Here is a 20302-nt window from a genome sequence, read left to right on the forward strand (position 1 = left end):
CGTGAAGGTTGACCTTACATAATGTGTTTATGTTCTTAAAAATACCTTATTTGAATTAAATAACCGTTAGATCTGTTGATATAGTATAACTGACAAACGAACATTTACCGTTACAGATCTTATCCTATATAGCTGCATGTAGGGACATAAGAGTAATATTGCTTTATAAGTAAGTCAACGTTATGTTGGTGTCTCTAAATGGCAAGACTCTTCTTTCTGTAACAAAATAAGTAGATGTCAAGGCTACAAATGACAATAATAAGTACTAAGGGGCTGGATAATGACCCCCAACAAATAACCTTTCCCTGATACCAGAATCATTGCTCATTAAATGCAAGAACCAAACAGTCGAAAAAGGTTTCCCAAATAATCGATATATTAATAGGAAAGTGCGTGTGTTATTTTGTGTGTCACGCTTACATATTTTCTTCTGAGTGAATTTCGTTTAATATGCCCTTTTATTTGTTGTAATAAATACTTTTACCAAGAATTCTTGATAAGTTTTGGTTTCACTTTCGATTATCGCTCAGAAAACCTATGTTACGAGCAGATGCATATATTTTGCATACGTTTGGGTTTCGGCTTCCATTAAAGTATCTTAATCATATAATTATGTTTAAAAATCGCAACTTTATAATGTATACGAATAGATAAAAAATTAACTTCATTATTATAAAACGATATATATATAAGTTTTGGAGGTAAAAACTTGAAATATTAGATGTAAGTCACATGTGCATGAGTACAAACTTTATATATATATATATATATATATATATATATATATATATATATATATATATATATGCACATAAAGTTAAGAACGGTACATAGGGCCCGAGCCAAGCCGGAATAAACTACTAGTACACACACACACCCACACACACACACATACACGCACATATCAACCCCACGCACATATATATATATATATATATATATATATATATATATGTATATATGTATGTATATATGTATATATATATATATATATATATATATATATATATATATATATATATATCTACGTATAAACGTATTTTACGTGCGGGCTACGCAGTTCCTCCTTACTTTCTTCGATTACCATTTTAACATATTGAATGAAATGGCTGCCATATTATCAAGGCCCCTCTATTTATGCTCACAGAATACCCATATCAATATATCACATATGAAATAGTCTGCTGGGGAATTTTCATATGTCCCGCTATTTTAAGTTTTTGTCATTGAACAATTGTTCACCTTATATGAATGACGCCGCACGATTCATGGCTCGTATTGTTTTATGCTACATCAATACATTTATAAGGAATCACACGTTTTCTTGTTGTTATAATTGAACAATTGCATACGTGAGTTGAACGTATCAAACCTCTGCGGCCCATATTCAGAAAGTTAAACTCTAGTTAAGAAACCCTTGTAATTAACGTGCGATTGAGAGTGACGTGAAACGTTGATTTCCTCCACACAGAAATAATTGAACAATCAACGACTAGGAAACCATACAAACTCCCCGAAGACAGGTCAGTTAATGTCAGTGTAGGTAGTGAAGGGTTCGTCGATTATAGTGATATGATTGACACATCGCGCTTCAGATGCTCATGCATAGGGAATCGCTTCCGATACGTTGCTAAAAAAATGATTACGATTTAGAATTATAAATTTTATAACAGAAAAAATAGATCATTTTCATATCATTCTCGTCGATAAATATAACAGGTTTAGTTAAAAACTAGTATTTACTTTAGAAACGCCCCTTGTCGAACTATAACAATATGTTATATCATGTAACTGGTAAATACCCGCTTCTCCCTGTTTGTGTGTGCTAGTCTAATCTTTTATGTACCTTTATATCCTCTTGTTAATGATCACTTATAAGAAACAAGTTAAGTATATCTTTACTTACTTATATATTATGCACACTGTATAAAGGCGAAGGCTTAAAAGAGTGCTGTGTTGATTGAAATAGTTGGAATCCTAGCTTAAGAGTGTATATTACTATGCACTTCTTTATAATACATTAATGGACCAAATTCAACATCTGAATTGCGTGTTCTCTATTTTTAAGAGTTTTTTTTTCAAGTAGAAAATAGGAATTGATTGTATTTTTTAACGACGATTATGTGTAATTTGCTTAACCATAACATATTTAAACTATCATTTTGTGAAACCCACTTCTAGATTGAACAACAGCAAAAAAATTATAGATTATATATGTGGATATTGAGCAGATATCATATCAGTAATGCGTTTGTATTAAGAATATTGAAGGAAGAACCGCGAATTGAATGCATTCTAATAAAATATTATTTAATAAAATAATAGTTTTATTATTCACATATGTGGCTGTGATTTTATATAACTGTTTTTAAATGTCGTCCGAAAATTTATCGAATTTTAACGGAACGCACTCAATAATTACATCAGGATTTTCACAAGTTATTTTCCTATAAGCTTCCCTAGTTCGATTCGACATTAACATCTCGCGACGTATATTTCATCATATAATTTTGCAGCGTGTCATCATTCTCTTTCAGAATGTCAGAGCCCTGTCCTTTATGACGCTATAAATTCATGGTTTTGGCAACTTCCCATAGCTGAACATAAGCCAGCTCCCGAAAGTAAACCAATTAGGAAGATTAATATTCGAAGAATTATGACTCTTTTCACGATGTTATCTCGCAGAAAATTATGGCGTTGATGTTGTAGAGCAGAGCTTTTAAAAAGATAATAGGAGAACAGTCGTAATTCGCCCATCATGTTCCTATGGTACGGACTAGATCCGGAAGTGTTCTCTTTAAATTATTGAATATAGGCCGAAAGTATATATTCTTTAAGAAGCTTGCTTATTGTAGTTGAACGGCTCTAGATATATAAAAAAGACAGATATAAAAAAGCCGCATAATTTACTTCACGCTGACAGGCATATATACGCATCCGGATATATATATATATATATATATATATATATATATATATATATATATATATATATAGGTTACTAACAATTTTCGACTCAAACAGATTAAAAACCTTGCTCTATCTTTGAATAACCTTTATGTAAAATTTCAAATGTTTAGATCAGAAAGTGTCTGAGTAATGCGGTAGAGAGCGCAGAGGTCAATTTTATAAACTTTCACCCCTATTATGACCACTGAAATTTATTCGTTTGGGCGTAAATCAAATTATTACGTTTGATCCACTAATTTCAAGTGTTTAGACGGAATAATTTCCGAGGGAGTTTGGTAGAGTTCTCAAACGTAAAATCGTTGGACTTTGACTCCTTAATAGCGAAATCTCAGCCCGAAATCAAACTACACAAATTTCCTAAAATCTAAGTACCCTGTATATCAAGTCTCCAGTCTGTAGAGTTAAAATTGACAAAGGTATTGCGTTGGGAAATGTACACACATGGACACAGACACACAGACACACGCAGACACGTTCATTTTATATATATATATATATATATATATATATATATATATATATAGATAGATAGATAGATAGATAGATAGACAGAATAAACAAAAATATGTATGTAGACATAAATTTTGTGTTTACAATGTTTTCGACCCAATCTGATTAAAAATCTATCCCTATCTCTGGATACACTTTACGTAAAATTTCAAATGTTTAGGCCGGAAATTGTCTGAGTAATCTGGTAGAGACCGCAGAGGTCTATTTTTGTTTAAAGTTTTACTCCTATTATGTCCCCCAAACATTTATTGTTTTGGGCTCAAATATAGTCATTAAGTCAGATCTATCTCCAAGGTACCTATATCTCAAATTTCAATTGTTTATTCCCAAAATTGTCGGAGGAGATGGTAGAGTTCTCAAAGGTCAAATCGTTGAAATTTTACACCTTAACAGATATATTTCTGGCTTAAAATGATTCACAAAGATTTTCCCAAATATCAGTTCCCTGCATATAAAATATCGAGTCTGTAGGCTAGAAATTTACAGAGATATTGCGTAAGGAAATGCACACACATCCACATATATACACACTCGTAGAGTTGTAAAATAAAGAGAGGTAAAAGAAATATCGATATGACTAAGACTCGTTATTAGTCATTCGTAGGGCTAGGACTACAGCATATTCCTTTTATTTTTTTATCTTGAATGTGTATCCGTTGATATCTTCAATGCTTTTATATAGACTGATATGGTGCTCGGTTGATTATATGTGCATAACTGTGTTAGATATATACTCGAGAGCCAAAACAATGAAAATAATATGCAGTTGTCATAGCCCTAGTTACTGGTCATTAAATCTAACAGTATCTGGTGCACTTAAATATCTATAGCCGATTCGATTATAAAACCGCCTCCTTCTACAAAAATTATTATTATTACTTTTTTTCAGATAATCTTAAAATGTACAAAGCTGTTAGGCATAATAACTATTGACGTCAAATTGACACGGTATTTTGTACATGTAACCGCTGATTATCACATTTTTCTAATTGTTGTATATTTTATTTTTGTTTTTCAACAGCATCATCACTTATCAAGTCCAAGAACCTACTCGAGGAGCAGTGTTAAAGAGTGTACAGTAGACAATTGGACAATAAAATGATCGTTAATAATGGAAATTCGGTAATTTTTTTAACTTATATGGAACGGCTCATTAAACACATGTTTACGTTAGACGTGAAGACAACCGTATGTAGTCAGCTGGAAAGCAGGAAAACGGCAGACAATGATATAGGCGTGTAGTTCAAAGAAATAACTTTGTTCATGGAATCTACATTTAGGTTTAGACGCAGATAAAGGGTGGGGGAATTTTTGATAGTGGTTAATCCTAGAGGGTGTTTCCTGTGAATGTTTGGCGAGGGGGGAATAGAGTGGGGCCTAGACAAGGACTAGCCATGAAAACAACGATCAGGAAAAGTCAAACTCGCGGCATCTCTTCTGTGAGAAAGAAGTTGCAGGGAGGAGAAAAGGATATCACCTACGAGGCTACGAAGTCTATTTTGAACTCCTGTCCAGATATGGCAGCAGTACTCAATCATTGGACGTACTTGGCTCTTATATAGATAGAGAATTGCATCAGCAGTGAGATATCTACTGGATACATAGAAGGATCCCACCGTTTTTCTAGCGGCCTTTGCAACGAATTTAATATATGTGTTCATTTAAGATCAGGAGTAAAGGTTAAGCCCAGAAGTCTGTCAAAACATGAGGCCTCCCGATGATGAGATCCATTCAATTCAAGTGAGGTGAGATGGGGATCAGAGCCGTGATGGTGTAAAGAAAAAGCTTGGTTTTATATGCATCAAAAGTAACAAGGCACCTCTTTCCCCAGTGCATCACTTGCTCAAGATAACAGGAGAGAGAATCGGAAATAACTTTCTCGTTTACGATTTTAGATATCCTACCGTAGATACTAGTGTCATCAGCATAAATGTAAACGAATGACGTAAGTATGTGATTTGAAAGATTATTAATGTAGATCAGAAATAGAGTTGGGCCCAGCCTTCGAGTTAGATGTTTTGTTTCTTTAGTTTATTGTGTTTTTAAGCGTACACACCCTATTTTATTGCAAGACAAACATAATTAATAAACAAACTTTATCGACACCGTTGCTAATAAGATATAGAAGTATGTATTTATAATTTTCATCCTTGCAGCATAATATTCCTTTTCGAATATGCATAACACATCATAAGTTATCGTTATTATCGTAACACATTTCACTATTAAAATAATTGTATCGAGATTCTTTTTAATGTCTCTTTTCTGTAGGGCAAGAAAAGATGAACAACATTTACCAAACCTCAAAAATTTAAAAAGGAAGTGTATTCTATGTAACATTCTTTTTTTAATTTTATCTTTAAATATTTTGTTTTTTAAATAAATAAGAATGTTAGATGTTCGAGTCAAAGTAAAACGCATAATTTTTACTTGCTCAATCAGCTAAGCCTATTTATATGTACAGCAAAAATAATAGTATATAACTTGTAGTTTTGTAGAAACATCCCATGATTATTATTTTTTAATTACTGTTTGAAGTAGAAAGGTATTAATATTTAGGCGTGCATCCATATGCTTACAAATATATCACATGAAATTCAACGCAGTTCTATTATTTTGTAATTTTTTCATGTATCTAACTTCAACATTTAGACGATAATGCGGGAATGCGAGGACACGCGTGTTGAATTGTAATTTTTAAGTTCTTTCTTTAAGCAATGTAGAAGGTAGATTTTTTTCCAAATCAATTGTAATATCTAATAATATATATATATGCATATATATATATATATATATGCATATATATATGTACGTATATATGTATGTATATATATATGCATATATATGTACGTATATATATATGTGTATATATATATATATATATATATATATATATATATATATACGTATATAACAAATAAAGGCTAAATTATACTTTACAATATTTTTTATGTTCGTCACTGTATTCAAATAATTTATAGTATTATATATTTATAAATATGTATAATTAAAATCGGGAGTACAATATAAATATAAGTATGTATATTTGCCGTGTAAAATTAGTTACAGAATAGTCTTAGCGTGTAAACTAGCTGGAGAAATAATAAAAGAGTAGAAAAGAGTGGACGAAGACGGCCAAGTAAAAATACTCATTTAAATGATTTAATCTTAAGGCAGGTAATTGCATATTGTCTCATCGTTGTAAATAGAATTGTACATATTGTCATAGATTTTTAAGTTTCAATAATTGGCGCAAACCTGTATAATCTTTTTTCGTAAACGATATAGTTCCCGCACTTTTTTACTTTATTTTCTATGTGCGTTTCTATTACATTAAATGGAAACAAGTAATGGGATCTTATTACGTTAGCTTCATAACTTACTATGTTTTCCCCCGTCCTAGTTGGAATCTAAATCATTATAGTTTTTTTTTTTCTGTTTTGTGAAAAACAAAATTTTTGTGTTTTTCTGCCTGTTTAAATGTATGTGTTCATGTATGTTTGTATGTCTTCCTAAAACTCTCGACAGTCGCGACGGGTTATCACAACATCGGTATCATTTTGAAGCCCGACTAGCTGGATGACAAATTTCGAAAACTTAGTTAAAGCATTAATTTCCTCCCCCCAAATTGGACACTTTTGTACAAGATGGTGTTCGCTGTTTTCGCCAGATAATTAAGAAGGACATTTCAACTTTTCGATTGACTGCCCTTATATACACCTTTGCAATTTCTTGATTATATATGTCATTAAGGGAGAATCTTACCTAAATATATCTACTGTTTCAAAAGTGGTATGATATCTGTTGGTAGGCAGTTAAATGCCTCTCATTTCTAATGAATATTTGACGGGTCATTATGATTTTAACATGGAAATATTTTTAAATATTTTATTACTCTATTCAGTCGATTCTACATTAAGCCTTATCTATATTTAAACATTAGCGGCGTTAGCCGAAATTGTTAGAAAGATGCGACGGACAGGTTAGTGGTCGAGAAAAATTACTTCTATTGAGAATTATTAAAATACAGAAAAATACAGTCGCTGAACGACATAAATATAGCGTACTATTATCTACACGTACACATCGACACCAATCGACCTATCTTCGTCTGTTTATACAATTTAAAAGAGTTTATGCCAATGCCTGGGTTAGTCTCATCAATATTTACCTGGTGTGATTAGAAATGAGGACCACACTGAATGCGTAATAACTCAGATCTTTAAAAGAGATTAGGCCAAAATGTTTTAAAAAATGAGTGGCTTAAAATTTCAGTAAATGATATATACTGAATCGCGTATATTAACGGGACATTTACGTCATGTTTGGAGATGAATGCATTTAAGATCAGTCTCCACATTGAAGTCGTGTCAGCAGGCAACACCAATGTTCTAGAAAATTGATAATCTCAGTGTGTGTTACTCCGCACATGTCTTTCCGTTGCGCTAAACTTCAAGTTTAATAAATAAATAAATTGCTACCGTCTTTAATTGAATACATAGCAGATAGCTCCTTGTGAACGTATTCTCGTGTGTCTTCGTTAATACAAACGTAATCATAGAGCAATCACTTGACGGTTATTTTATAGAAGAGTGTCTTTTTCACATGTATTAGGTATGAACACCTGCATTTGTTATTGAAAATAAGTGCAATAGTCGCAAGTTACACACAAATTGCCAACACCATTACACTAAAGATATGAATCTATAGATCTGCTTTAACAAATCTGATTGAAAAAAATACTTTTTAAACGTGTGTTTAACACATCAGTGTTCTCATATTAATGGATAATCGTCATCATAAATATTAAGCAATTACATAGGCATTGTATTTCAGCTATAATAGTGATAGTGGTATAACATTGTACATATTATAGCTCATTTCTGGGACTTTAAACGATAAAAAAATGTGTATACTTTGAGAAAATATGTCCTTTCTCTTTCTAATTTTTGTTATAATCAATAAAATTCGTTACATTTTACTTAACAAACCGTCACATAAACATACACAAAAGGCAAAAAAAGAAAACAACAAAAAACGTGAAATCCACGCGAACAATATGTCGTAACGGAACTTACATAAACAGCATTTGTTTATTTGAATGTTTAAATTATATCCTTTAACATCGGTTGTTTTTTTCGTAATAAATAAATATGTTTAACGAGGTGTAAGGTAACATAACGCAAATATTTACAAGTATGTCATACATGTGGAAGACACTATTCTAAAGAAGTGGCCCTGTTCTCGCATAAATATTTTCATGTAAATTCCGGAATCCCAGTGGCTTACTCTTGTATGTTATTAATATTATCAATGCGAGAGCTCGTAATCTACGTATAATTAAAAACATAAATATCGAGTGTGATGATAACACATTGTCCCAAACTCAATAACCGCCTATTTTCATTAGCATTTTCATATCTGCGAATCTTCGTTATAAATCTTGCTTAATAAATCGAGCGAATAATAATATGTGAGTATTGATTCTCAAAGTAAAAATACGCAAATTCATTTGTGTATGTAGTGTAGTTCCTACGTTTTGACAATTTTGTCATGGTAAAATTTGAACGGAAAAAAGTATATTGTCCGAAAAATAAGCACCGATACAAGTTCTCACATGAATGCTTTTCTTAATAATTGGATTATATGTGCATAATTCTCTTGAGTGTTCTTTGGTTAAAAAATAGTGAATATGTTTCTTAGATTTGGATTTCTTTGTTTGCAATTCTACATTATTTTTATGAACGCTGATATATATATATATATATATATATATATATATATATATATATATATATATATATATATATTTATATAGTTGATTACATTATTATTTTCACAGTTTCATAATATTACTCACGGGATGAAAGACACATATTTGCTGTTATTTATTCATTGATTATAGAAAATGAAAATAATTGTTCATTTCAAATGCAATATATTGTTGCATATTATTACATGTAAAAAATAGAATATATTACTGTTTCAACTAGTGTATTGCATGCGTATATGTGTTCAGTTTCAGATGTTAGGAAAATTCAGGAAGATCAGATACCATTTGTATTTATTTAAATGGTAGCATCATTTCCAAATTATTTAGAATAAATATATTATGATCATGTGCGTATAATTATGTTAAATTTAATGGGATCTAAGGTGAGTATGAGTTCATAATTGCTATAATATTTCTAATATGTAGATTATTGGAAATCTTCTATATGTAAATTGTGTAAGAATATATAAATTATGAAACATGCCCATATAAATAAATCAAAACTTAATTCTTCTAATTAATACAGGAAAAGGATTAAGCAAATGAACAGATTAACGGTCGAATAAGATAGAGGATTAAGATAGAACATGAAGTGTTAAGAGTAATCTCTGAAATCGAATCAACGATGACGACAATTTCAGCAAGTTGAAATCTAATTTCAAGATAATTCTGCCGTCCGGCAAGGAGGAATAGAATTGCGCCAAAGGGAACTACATACGACGAACGATTGAAGGGATGATATTTTATACAATTATCGATTGGTTTCAGACGACTGTGCAATATACTTGACACATCATTTCCATAACGTCGGGTTCTGTGTCTGTCTTCCTTCGTTGGTTGATTATTCTTGAACGAACTTTTCTTCATATAATATCTTACACGAATAAAATCTGGTTATAGGAATCACACATTTTATTGAATTTGTAGACTGAATTTGAGTTGTAATATTCAATGCGTGAACTAATAAAAATCAAAGCCTTTGTATCTAACTCGCTCAAATAAGTAATGGGTCATTCTCTAAATGTTCTATGAAAAAGGATCATATTACAAAACGAGAAGAATAATTCAATTCAACAAGGCGAATGCCACTTGTCTACAATGATGTCAAGAGTGTGGGTTATATAAGAACAACAGATGATGTAAGTAGCGGATTGAAGTCTGTTTACAATTATTCATCATATTAAAATCAAAGTTATTGGTAATAAAACATTATGACATAAAAATTAATTACTCTATTGTTTTATTATGAACCTTTCTCGAATAAAACACTTCTTGCATTCATGCTACAAAATGTATATTTGAATGAAAAACCCGCCTAAAAATTAAACTAATATCATATGCAATTGTTCATTACATTTAAAACACTTTCTATATACTTTTTAGTATTTATAACCGTTTTAATTTTAATAATTTATGTTTGTTAAATAATAGTGTTGGAATTGAAAATCATTAGCCAGAACAATTGTTTGCCTAAATATCTCTTACATCAGTATGTAAAATGTAAAATTTTTAGTGGAATTAATTTATTTAACAAACTATATACATGCTGCATATTATGAAAAAATGATCGATTTTTCTAACATCGTGCACTTTTCACGCGGTTCTATCTGCCAATATATTACCGTTTATTTCGGATTAATTTTTTTTTTAATTCCAAGATAAGTATAGCATCTAATTTAAAAGTCCATATAAAGGACAAGAGATACATGAACACAAAGTGTAAAACACAGTTAAGAAATATTTAAAATAATTACAATAAAATAAAAAAATAAAATGTAGAGTAGGCCAAATTCTAGGAAAAAAAGAATACTTTTACAAAAGCAACAATCCTGACAGGGTAGGGATAGGAAAATGTGATGCTTGTATAACAAATATTTTAAAACAGCAATATTTTAATTAAAACTATTGTTTTTCAAATAAAATTTTTGCAAGCTCACAATTTTCGTAGAAAAGCAAAATGGAAAGTAATTGTAAAATCAACAATGTTCTTAGTATACAGCCAACAAATCAAACAGAACTTAGCAAAGCGTAAAAATACTATTTTACAGAAACCATTGATTAACTAAAATTATTACAATATTTGAACTCTAAGGTTAGACACATTTATATGTATTTTAAAATTGTTGTATTATTTGTAAGCCTTTTAATATCTACTTATTCGCGTGTAAAATATGTACGCTTGGATCAAGTAAGTTTTGCCAGAATTTATAATTTTGGATTATGTGATTTCCAATACCTTAACATTTCGGTGAATATAAGTCAGAGATGTAGACACGAATGTAATGAAATTAGTATGCACCTTATATTACATCTTGCATTGTTTTGGATTTATTATATTTGGTTTGAATTATCATTATGGCCTACATACCAAATAAACGATATTCAACGCTATTTCTACATAATCCGCTTAGGCATTTAACGATCTTTAACGTGAAGGTGATGTATTTTTGGATAAGCGAGTTTGTCGTAGGTTTTTACGCCGGGAAGGGGCACAAGTACGATTAATTCTCAAGGTCACATTCAGTAAAAATAAGAAAAAAACAAGCATGGAAATGCAACCTTACGGCGATAAGATAGGTGTTAAACTTCCTTGGTCATTACCGAATTTGAAGAGATTAGAAGTAAATTCACCAGTCCAAATCTCAACATAATGCTCTATGTAAACCTGAATGGTGATTTTCTAGAAAAACAAGATACGTTCAGTTGTTAGCAAACTTCTGCCACGATGGAGAAAACTCGAATCACTTACAGCAACTATTGCATTATCATACTTTATTGGTAGCAGTTCATATTGCGTAAAGCAGAGGCGTTTGTAGAGTTTAGGTAACATGTTATTATACATTAAAATCTGTAGTTAGTAACGTGTACTTCAATTGTTCCAAGAGAGCAACCTAATATTATTGTGTGAAAGTGTACCCTTCCTTTACCACCCCATTCTCACTACGATCTAGATTCCATTCTTCAGGATTCTGTCATTATTTAAAATGTGTGTGCCTCTGTGTTTTTTCACTCGTTCATATATTTTATCATAAAAAATATACCAATCTCAGACACAATACTATTAGAGAGGTCGTTTATGAATATCAGTAAGTTTTTGTTGTTCTAGGACTGATTCTTGAGACACTCGCCCATTAATTTCATCTTGTTTTGTTGGAAGTACATGAACTATAACTTGGGTGGGTCTAGTATCTAAGAATCCAATTATTTTTACCATAGGTACACAATATCATTTCATTAATAACACTACATACCATAAGCTGTCAAAAACTTTCGTCATTACAAAGTCCACAACCTTAACCTTCCCTGCCTTTTCTAATGTATGATATGCTATTAAAAATTACCTTTAATATATATAAAATGGAACGAAATTGACTAATTCTACACTGTTGGTCAGAGAGAAAATTAGCTTTCGTTAAGTTACACAGTAGTGGTTGAGTGATTAATGTCTCAAATAATTTAGTTGAGTAGAGGACTTACAAGGCGATAATTAAACGAGTAAATTCCTTAAACATAATGTTTGTTCATCGGTTACACAGAGGCTGTATTCTATATATTGTGAAATTAATATTTAGAAAAGCATTTCTTGTAGTGTTTGCGAGGTGTTAAGTCGTGCTACATCCAGTATATCTTTTTTAATATAGCAGGAATTAAATTGTAACAATTACAAGAAATGTATATGTTTTTTATATTATAATTTTTACATAAGGTTAATTCATTTTCAAATTATCGAGTGCGGTTTTAGTCCGTATACTTATATTATGAATATAATTATTTCTTGGGCTTACATTCCAATTTGAGGAGAATGTTGGAGCTGGAAGTTCCGTTTTTTTATTATCTGAATGCCACCTTTTTGTCGTTAGATAGTCCTTTTTCCATACCCTATTATGAATGTTATAAAAATAATGAGTTCCTATCATCTACGATTCTATGCGGTCCCAGGTTATATTACTTTTGGGTGTGTTACAATGATTTCTACTATTTATATTGTTTTCCTATTTGTACTTGATTTATGAAATAAAAACAGGCGTAATGCATATTATATTTCTCAAATTGCAACGGCACTATCCGAGAAAAAACACCGAAAACAGTAGGCGTTCTAATGATACTTCCATGTGGGAGCATATGCTTACATGCCACATTTTCACAGTGTGGTTATCGCATTGGGCCACAGCGCAGCATGAAGAAAAATTATATTTATCCATGGAGCACATTTGCTATGTTCTCTGATGGCTTTCCAGTAAGGGCTTATGTATTACGTTGTCGTTTTGGCGGTATGTCAATATAGTGTCTCGATTTAAGGGTGGTGTCTAATGATACTGATACTGTATTGCCTGCGTTTACTATTTAACTCGGCCATTTGTCACGAGGCTCTTGGATACTATAAAAAGGATGCGATCTTGGAGAGAACCATGCTGATCTTCAGGATTTTGACAGCTACTCAGGGACATTGTGTCTGTGTAACAGAATAGAATTTTTTTTTTTTTTTTTTACAAATAGGTTTCAACTTATGAGGGTCCGGAGGGCAATCGAAGATAAAGGTTATTGAGTGTACAATAGTCATTGGGATTATTTCGAAGTCATCGTTAGTAGAGGAAATTGGGTAAATTGAATTATGTAAGAGAACGGTTCATCAAGGATTTGTTTACGTTGGACTTAAAAACAACTAAATTGTAGTCAGCTGGAAAACAAACAACTGGAAGAGAGATCCATAGGCGCGCAGTACTAAAAAAGTTCTTTTCATGGAATCTCCGTTTTAGTTAAGGCACTGATAAAGAGTGGGGAACATTATTGCCACTGGTTTCAGTTAGAGGGGGTTTTATCGTGAAAGTAAGGCGAAGGGGGCAATAGATTGGAGCTTAGATAAGCATTGTCATGGAAATATTGATAAAGCAGAGAAAAGCTCACAACCTTTCTGTGGGAAAGAGGTTGGAGGGTAGATAAAAGGGCATCCCACTAAGCTACGAAGTCTACTTTGAACACTGTCACTCGCAGCTCCCGCCCAATTATGTGAACAGTACTTCATCATTGGACGCACTTAGCTCTTATACAAACATCCAATTGCATTAGCCGCGAGATACCTACTGGAGCGGTAGAAGAATCCCAACATGTTCTCATTTTTCATATTTGAGAGTTACCTAGATCTCACTCTGTATAACTTGAGAAATCACACCAATCTCTATGCTGATCATTAATGTAAAAACACGTGGACTTGGGCATGGTGCTGCTAGGGAAGTGGTGCATTTGAACAGCCCTGAAATGAAGTAAAATGGATGAAAAAGGAAAATTAACTAACGCACTATTTAATATTTTGTCCAAAGATCATGTAGACCTGCTCATCCGACCCAAGACTTGCACATTTCCATTGAAGAGAGCAACATATATAGTAACCATACCCCAGAATTATATGCAAATCGATATTTGGCTTCTAATTCCGATAGTTTTCAATGAGAATTTGTGAAATTTTGCACGTTATATAGCACAATAACACATGCGCTGATCTAACATTTTAAGCTAATCTGCACAGTAATAAGCAATTGGCAGCAATTTGGGGGGTTTGCATTTTTTTCAGCGTGTCAACTTTATATGCACACCAATGCTGTAGTAGGACGAACGGCTAAATGATCGTCAAAACATTGGTTATTTTAGGAATTTCTTAATTGAGAACAACAATAATAAAGAACAAACAACTTGAATATGGTTTCATAGTACAATCAACATCTTATATAATTGCCATTTTATTTGACAAGAGCAAAACACCTTTGGTCCATTGAAGATGTAAAACTTTAAATTTTATCTGATGAAATATCTTTGGCAGCAGTCAGAATAGTATTCCAGAGGTCATACTTGGAGTTGTACTGCCTATCTTCAGAGTAAATATTTTGTTTCAAGATGCTCCACAGATTTTGATGGGATTTAATTCTGGAGAACAGGCTGGCCATAGTATTATTTTCCCACGTCTGGCAAAAACTCTCCCCAAATATTCATTGACTGTCCTTGCAGAATGACACCCTAGATTATAATACATGAATACAATCCTTTTCTAGAATGCCAAATTCTCCTTCTAGTGCCAGGGATTCAAGTATTACTTAATGACGCACATGTGGACTTTGGCGGTAATTTATACTCCATCTGCGACTCTGAACAGTACTACAAGCATATTGCCAATAATTACAGCCCAGAATATCACCACCACCTCCTTGTTGATGACTGATCATTTGGGGATTTAGACCCCAATTATGGTACCGTCCTCCCTAAACCCATCTAATATCAAGGGTCGCTCAACAGTCATCGGTGAACAAAACAGTTTGAAAATTAACCTTCAGGCGATCTCTTGCCCACACCATCCTTTTTCTCTTGGAAATACCATTTGAGGGCAGACCTCTGACTTTCTCAATTTTGCAATCGTCCTCAGGATACGGCAACGAGTGTATGTGGGCACACTAGGAACACCAACTTTTTCTAAAACAAGTTGGCTGTATTAATTTGCTTCCCCACCAAACAAATTAGGCACAAGGCCGTTTTTAATGTGGAGTAAAAACCAGATCCCCTAAAAGTAGGCAAAAAGTGGGAACTCTGGTTACCAAAAATAATAATTGTCCCAGTATAGAGGGGATCCCCTCCATTGACTGGTAAAATCGCCTTAAGTGAGGCATCTGCAGAACAGATACTACATTTTGATCCCGGCCCGAAGGACACGTTTTAAATGAGTTACGGCGAACTACTCTCTTTACCTTGCTCATTGTTCGGCGTGACCGATATGATTTCTTATTAATCTCCACTTTTTCAGTACGCCCGTTGCAAAGTTGAGGGTTAGTACAATATTTTTGATTATACGATGACCACGATGTAATTGCTTGGCTATTTCTAAGGTAGAAATCTTATTATGGCGCCTTTGAACAATTTTAGACTTCTCAGCTTAACTTAAATCACCTTTACGTCACATCTTGCATATGAAGTTGGTATGCTGAAAAAAAAACTGCAAGTAACCAAAATGGATTCCGTTTGCTCGCTATTGGGCAGATCAGCTTTAAATCTTACATCTGCGCATATGTTAGTGTTGCCGTATAACGTTCAAAGTTTCACGAATGTTCATTGAAAACTATCGGAGTTAAAACAAAAATATCGATTTGCATATAAGTCTGGCACGGGATATGAGTACGTGCATGTATCTTGCTAAGGCCTTATAGCTTCAAACGGGTGAAATCTATCAACATATACTTTCAATTTTATAGATATATCAGTAAGAGATATCTGTCAAAAATCATGTTAATTATGAGTAAATGGAAAAGAAATTGTAATGTTTATAATATGCAATAATCCTAATACAATCAATGGATAATTCGTATAAAAATAATTTTATGAGTAAACATAGTTATGCCTAATTTAAATAATGTAAGGTGATCATGAGAGTATATATAATAGTCACTTTGGTTTCGAACCAAAATATTTATATATCTGTATATATATATATATATATCTATATATATATATGCATATATATATAACTATATATATATATATATATATACATATATATATATAGAGAGAGAGAGGGAGAGGGAGGCCTATTCTAAATAACAAGTTATATTGGGTAAAATTTGTGCTGTACTCTCTCGTTAAAGATACCTATATGCTCTGCATCTCATTCAGTTCTCAAACTAAGGTTTACATAATCCGTCTCATAGTTTTAAATCAACCACTCTTTTCCTATATATATATATATATATATATATATATATATATATATATATATATACATATATATATATATATATATATATATATATATATATATATACACAAGAGAGAGGGAGCTCAAAAAGTAATATAACATACAACACCTATATGTATACGCTTAGCCTAAGGACGATGAAATATCCGCCCATTAACATATAAACTAACAAATATTATTAAGCAGTCTTTCAATGATTGGTGGAAATGAAGTGTTTACATTCGTCATTTAATGCGTTTTTTAATAAGCGAACCTAAGCACAAACGAACACACTCAGACTTTTCTACAGGCACTCACACAATCGCAAACACCCCCCACACACATATATGTGTGTGTGCATGTGTGTGTATTTATGTGAAAAATAATATGGATCATTTTACTCAATATAATATCGATGAATATTATTAATATAGAGAATGTAAATTGTAGCAATTAAGAGATGTTAACATCATGAATAAAATTTACCGTATTTATATATTTAACTTATCGAAATAAGAGTTCATTACAAGAGGGTATTTCTTAAATTCAGGTCTCATATTTTATAAATAAAAATCGAACATATAAAAACTAGATAATGGCATTGTCTGCATTTAAAATGGTTATTAGTTCTGTTGAATTATATTTTGCATATGTATATCCACAATGCCCGTTTCACACACAATTTGGCGTCGAAGCGGCATATATCCGAATTGCACTTTGCCACTTATATCTCTCACAGCACTGTGGAATCGACCAATCTATCAGTTCACTGCGCTCTTATCAAAGTCCCCGGCTTCTAAACGTCAAACTGGCGCTGATAAATGTTCTTTGGCACAACATGTTCTACATAGCTTTATTCAATGACGCGCTTTAACTTCTGCCGCACATCTATTCAGGAGTTGCTTTCATAAAGATTCATAACTCTAATACCTGCAAAAGAGTTAGTAAATATTTATATAATACATACATATGTTGAACAACAATATACTTTGCCATTGCTTTTGAATTAAATGGCGGAAAAAAATGAAGGGTCACGGCGTTTAGAAAACTTTAGGTATATTTATTGAATTACTTGCAATACTAAGCACTGTTTACAACTGCAATCATATGTTGAATATTTTCATAAATTTATTTTACATAAACTAATGTCTCAAAATCGAATAATTCTCGAGAAATATTAAATAATGAATATTTGTTTTCATAAAATCACCTGTTACATCTCTCAAACATTTCCAACTCATGTATACGCAAGTGAATAATGAATTATGGGAAATGACTGTGTTGTATTTTTATGATATAAACGTGCAATGATATAAAGCAATGCCAGGTTTGCGTCATTCCTTGAATGTTCATATATTTGTGGTATCAGTCGTTTCTATATTCATGTATTTATATTTTATGGCGTATTCTTAGTGTATTTAAAGCGCAATTCTTCATAAGAAATAATGTTGTTATTAGTAAAACACATTTTCTTAATGTCGTTTCATGTCAATGCTGTAATACTCTCATCATTACTGTCGAAATTTCGCCGTAGGAAAAAGATAAATTTAACGAACTCGTTATAAACGGTAATTAAACCTAACCGAATCAAACTCCCTTACACCTGTGTTTATGGACAAGGCTGTGCATGAATCCAAATAGTGGTGCAGTTTAATAGAGAATGTCATCATTGCCTGTTATTCTTTGCTTATCTATTTTTAAAAAAACAACCCATCGTGTCAGGCCTCCAGGGTTATTCTAGTTCCTCTGACCTTAACCAATCGAAAAAAGTGAATTTGTTTTGATATTTCGATCAATTCAACGTGATTAGCAGAAAACACAAGACTTCAAAAAAGCGCGAGTCATAAGACCTGAGGTCATGCAGAGATGAGCGGTGGTCTGTGTGGCTTTCGTATTGAATACGGAATGCAGCTTACAAAAGAAATAAATCAGAGAATTTCAAACGCAAACTAAAGGGCAAACCAGAGGGCATAAAGCAAATTGAAGAATTTTCTCAATAAATGTGTAGAAGCGGTCAGTAGTAAAAGATGAGGAACGCATGATATAGCTTGGGAAATAAAAGACGATATTTGCTTATATGAAATAATTAGAATATTATCAGACCCACATACCATATATCATACATATTGATGAACTAATTAACTGACATACTAATAAACTATCTGAATAACAAACTAACCAACTAACTAACAATATATATATATATATATATATATATATATATGTGTGTGTATATATATTTATATAAAAGTGAATGTGTGTGTCTGTGTACATTTCTCTACGCAATAATTCTGTCAATTTTTAGGCTACAGACTCAAAATTTTATATACAGGGTACTGAAATTTGGAGAAATCGATGTGATGTGTTTTTGGCCAGAAATTTGGCGATTAAGGGATCAAAGTTTAACGATTTAGCCTTTGAGAACTCTACGAACTCCTCCGACCCCATTTTTGGTCTAAACACTTGAAACCTTAGATATAGATTCCTCGGGCATGGATCTAAATAATAACTGTATTTGAGTCCAAAACAATAAATGTTTAGGGGTCATAATTAGGGTCTAACAAAATTGACCGCTATTGGAGAAAACAATATTGTTTTGCGTACCAACATAATCCTATTTCTTAATCATTATGCACGCGTCATAAATTAAGTTAAATAAATTCCATGTCCACACTAGATACTCCAGAAAAGTTACAAACGTTTCACTTCATTTATCTATTTCACTCTAACTACCATTTTGACATACTCAGTTCATTCATGTAGTAGACTCTACACCGTATATATATATATATATATATATATATATATATATATATATATATATATATATATATATATATATCTACGTGTAATTTACAGAACAATGATAGACACCCTGTCCTTGACAGATTACATATATGATAAAACAAACGAAACATGATAAAATAATATTATTACTAAAATATTTTGAATAATTTTAAGAGCTTTATATAAAAAGAAAAATTGAGTATTATATAATGTAAACTTGTATATTCGTTAATATATTCTTAAATTAAATTAATACATTCGTTAAATCTTTTGGACAATTTTAAAATTTCGTCGATATAAGAATCTTAACAAATATTTAAAAACAGCAAACAATTTATGGTGTATTACATTTGCAGACGTAGATTTAGATTAATAGATTATTTTAACAGAGACGTATTTAATGACATCTTCCTTCATTATTAAAAAAAAATAAAAGGATGGGAAAGAAATGATGAAATTCCTATTATTGACTTTATTTAGGAATATTTTTTTCTAAATTGAAAATTCCACTGATTCATTACTTTCACTTAGGTTTCCATCTTCTATTTGCA

At 31.8% G+C, this 20302-nt stretch overlaps 1 long non-coding RNA gene across 1 annotated transcript in view; it reads right to left on the reverse strand.

Moving 5' to 3' along the window:
- Nucleotides 1-20302, reverse strand: part of LOC145267166 (uncharacterized) — a 460929-nt gene that overhangs the window by 205284 nt on the left and 235343 nt on the right. The window lies entirely within an intron of this gene.

Source organism: Euprymna scolopes, chromosome 4, assembly GCF_053919585.1.
Source record: "Euprymna scolopes isolate OS-2025 chromosome 4, ASM5391958v1, whole genome shotgun sequence".
Lineage (NCBI taxonomy): Eukaryota > Metazoa > Mollusca > Cephalopoda > Sepiida > Sepiolidae > Euprymna > Euprymna scolopes.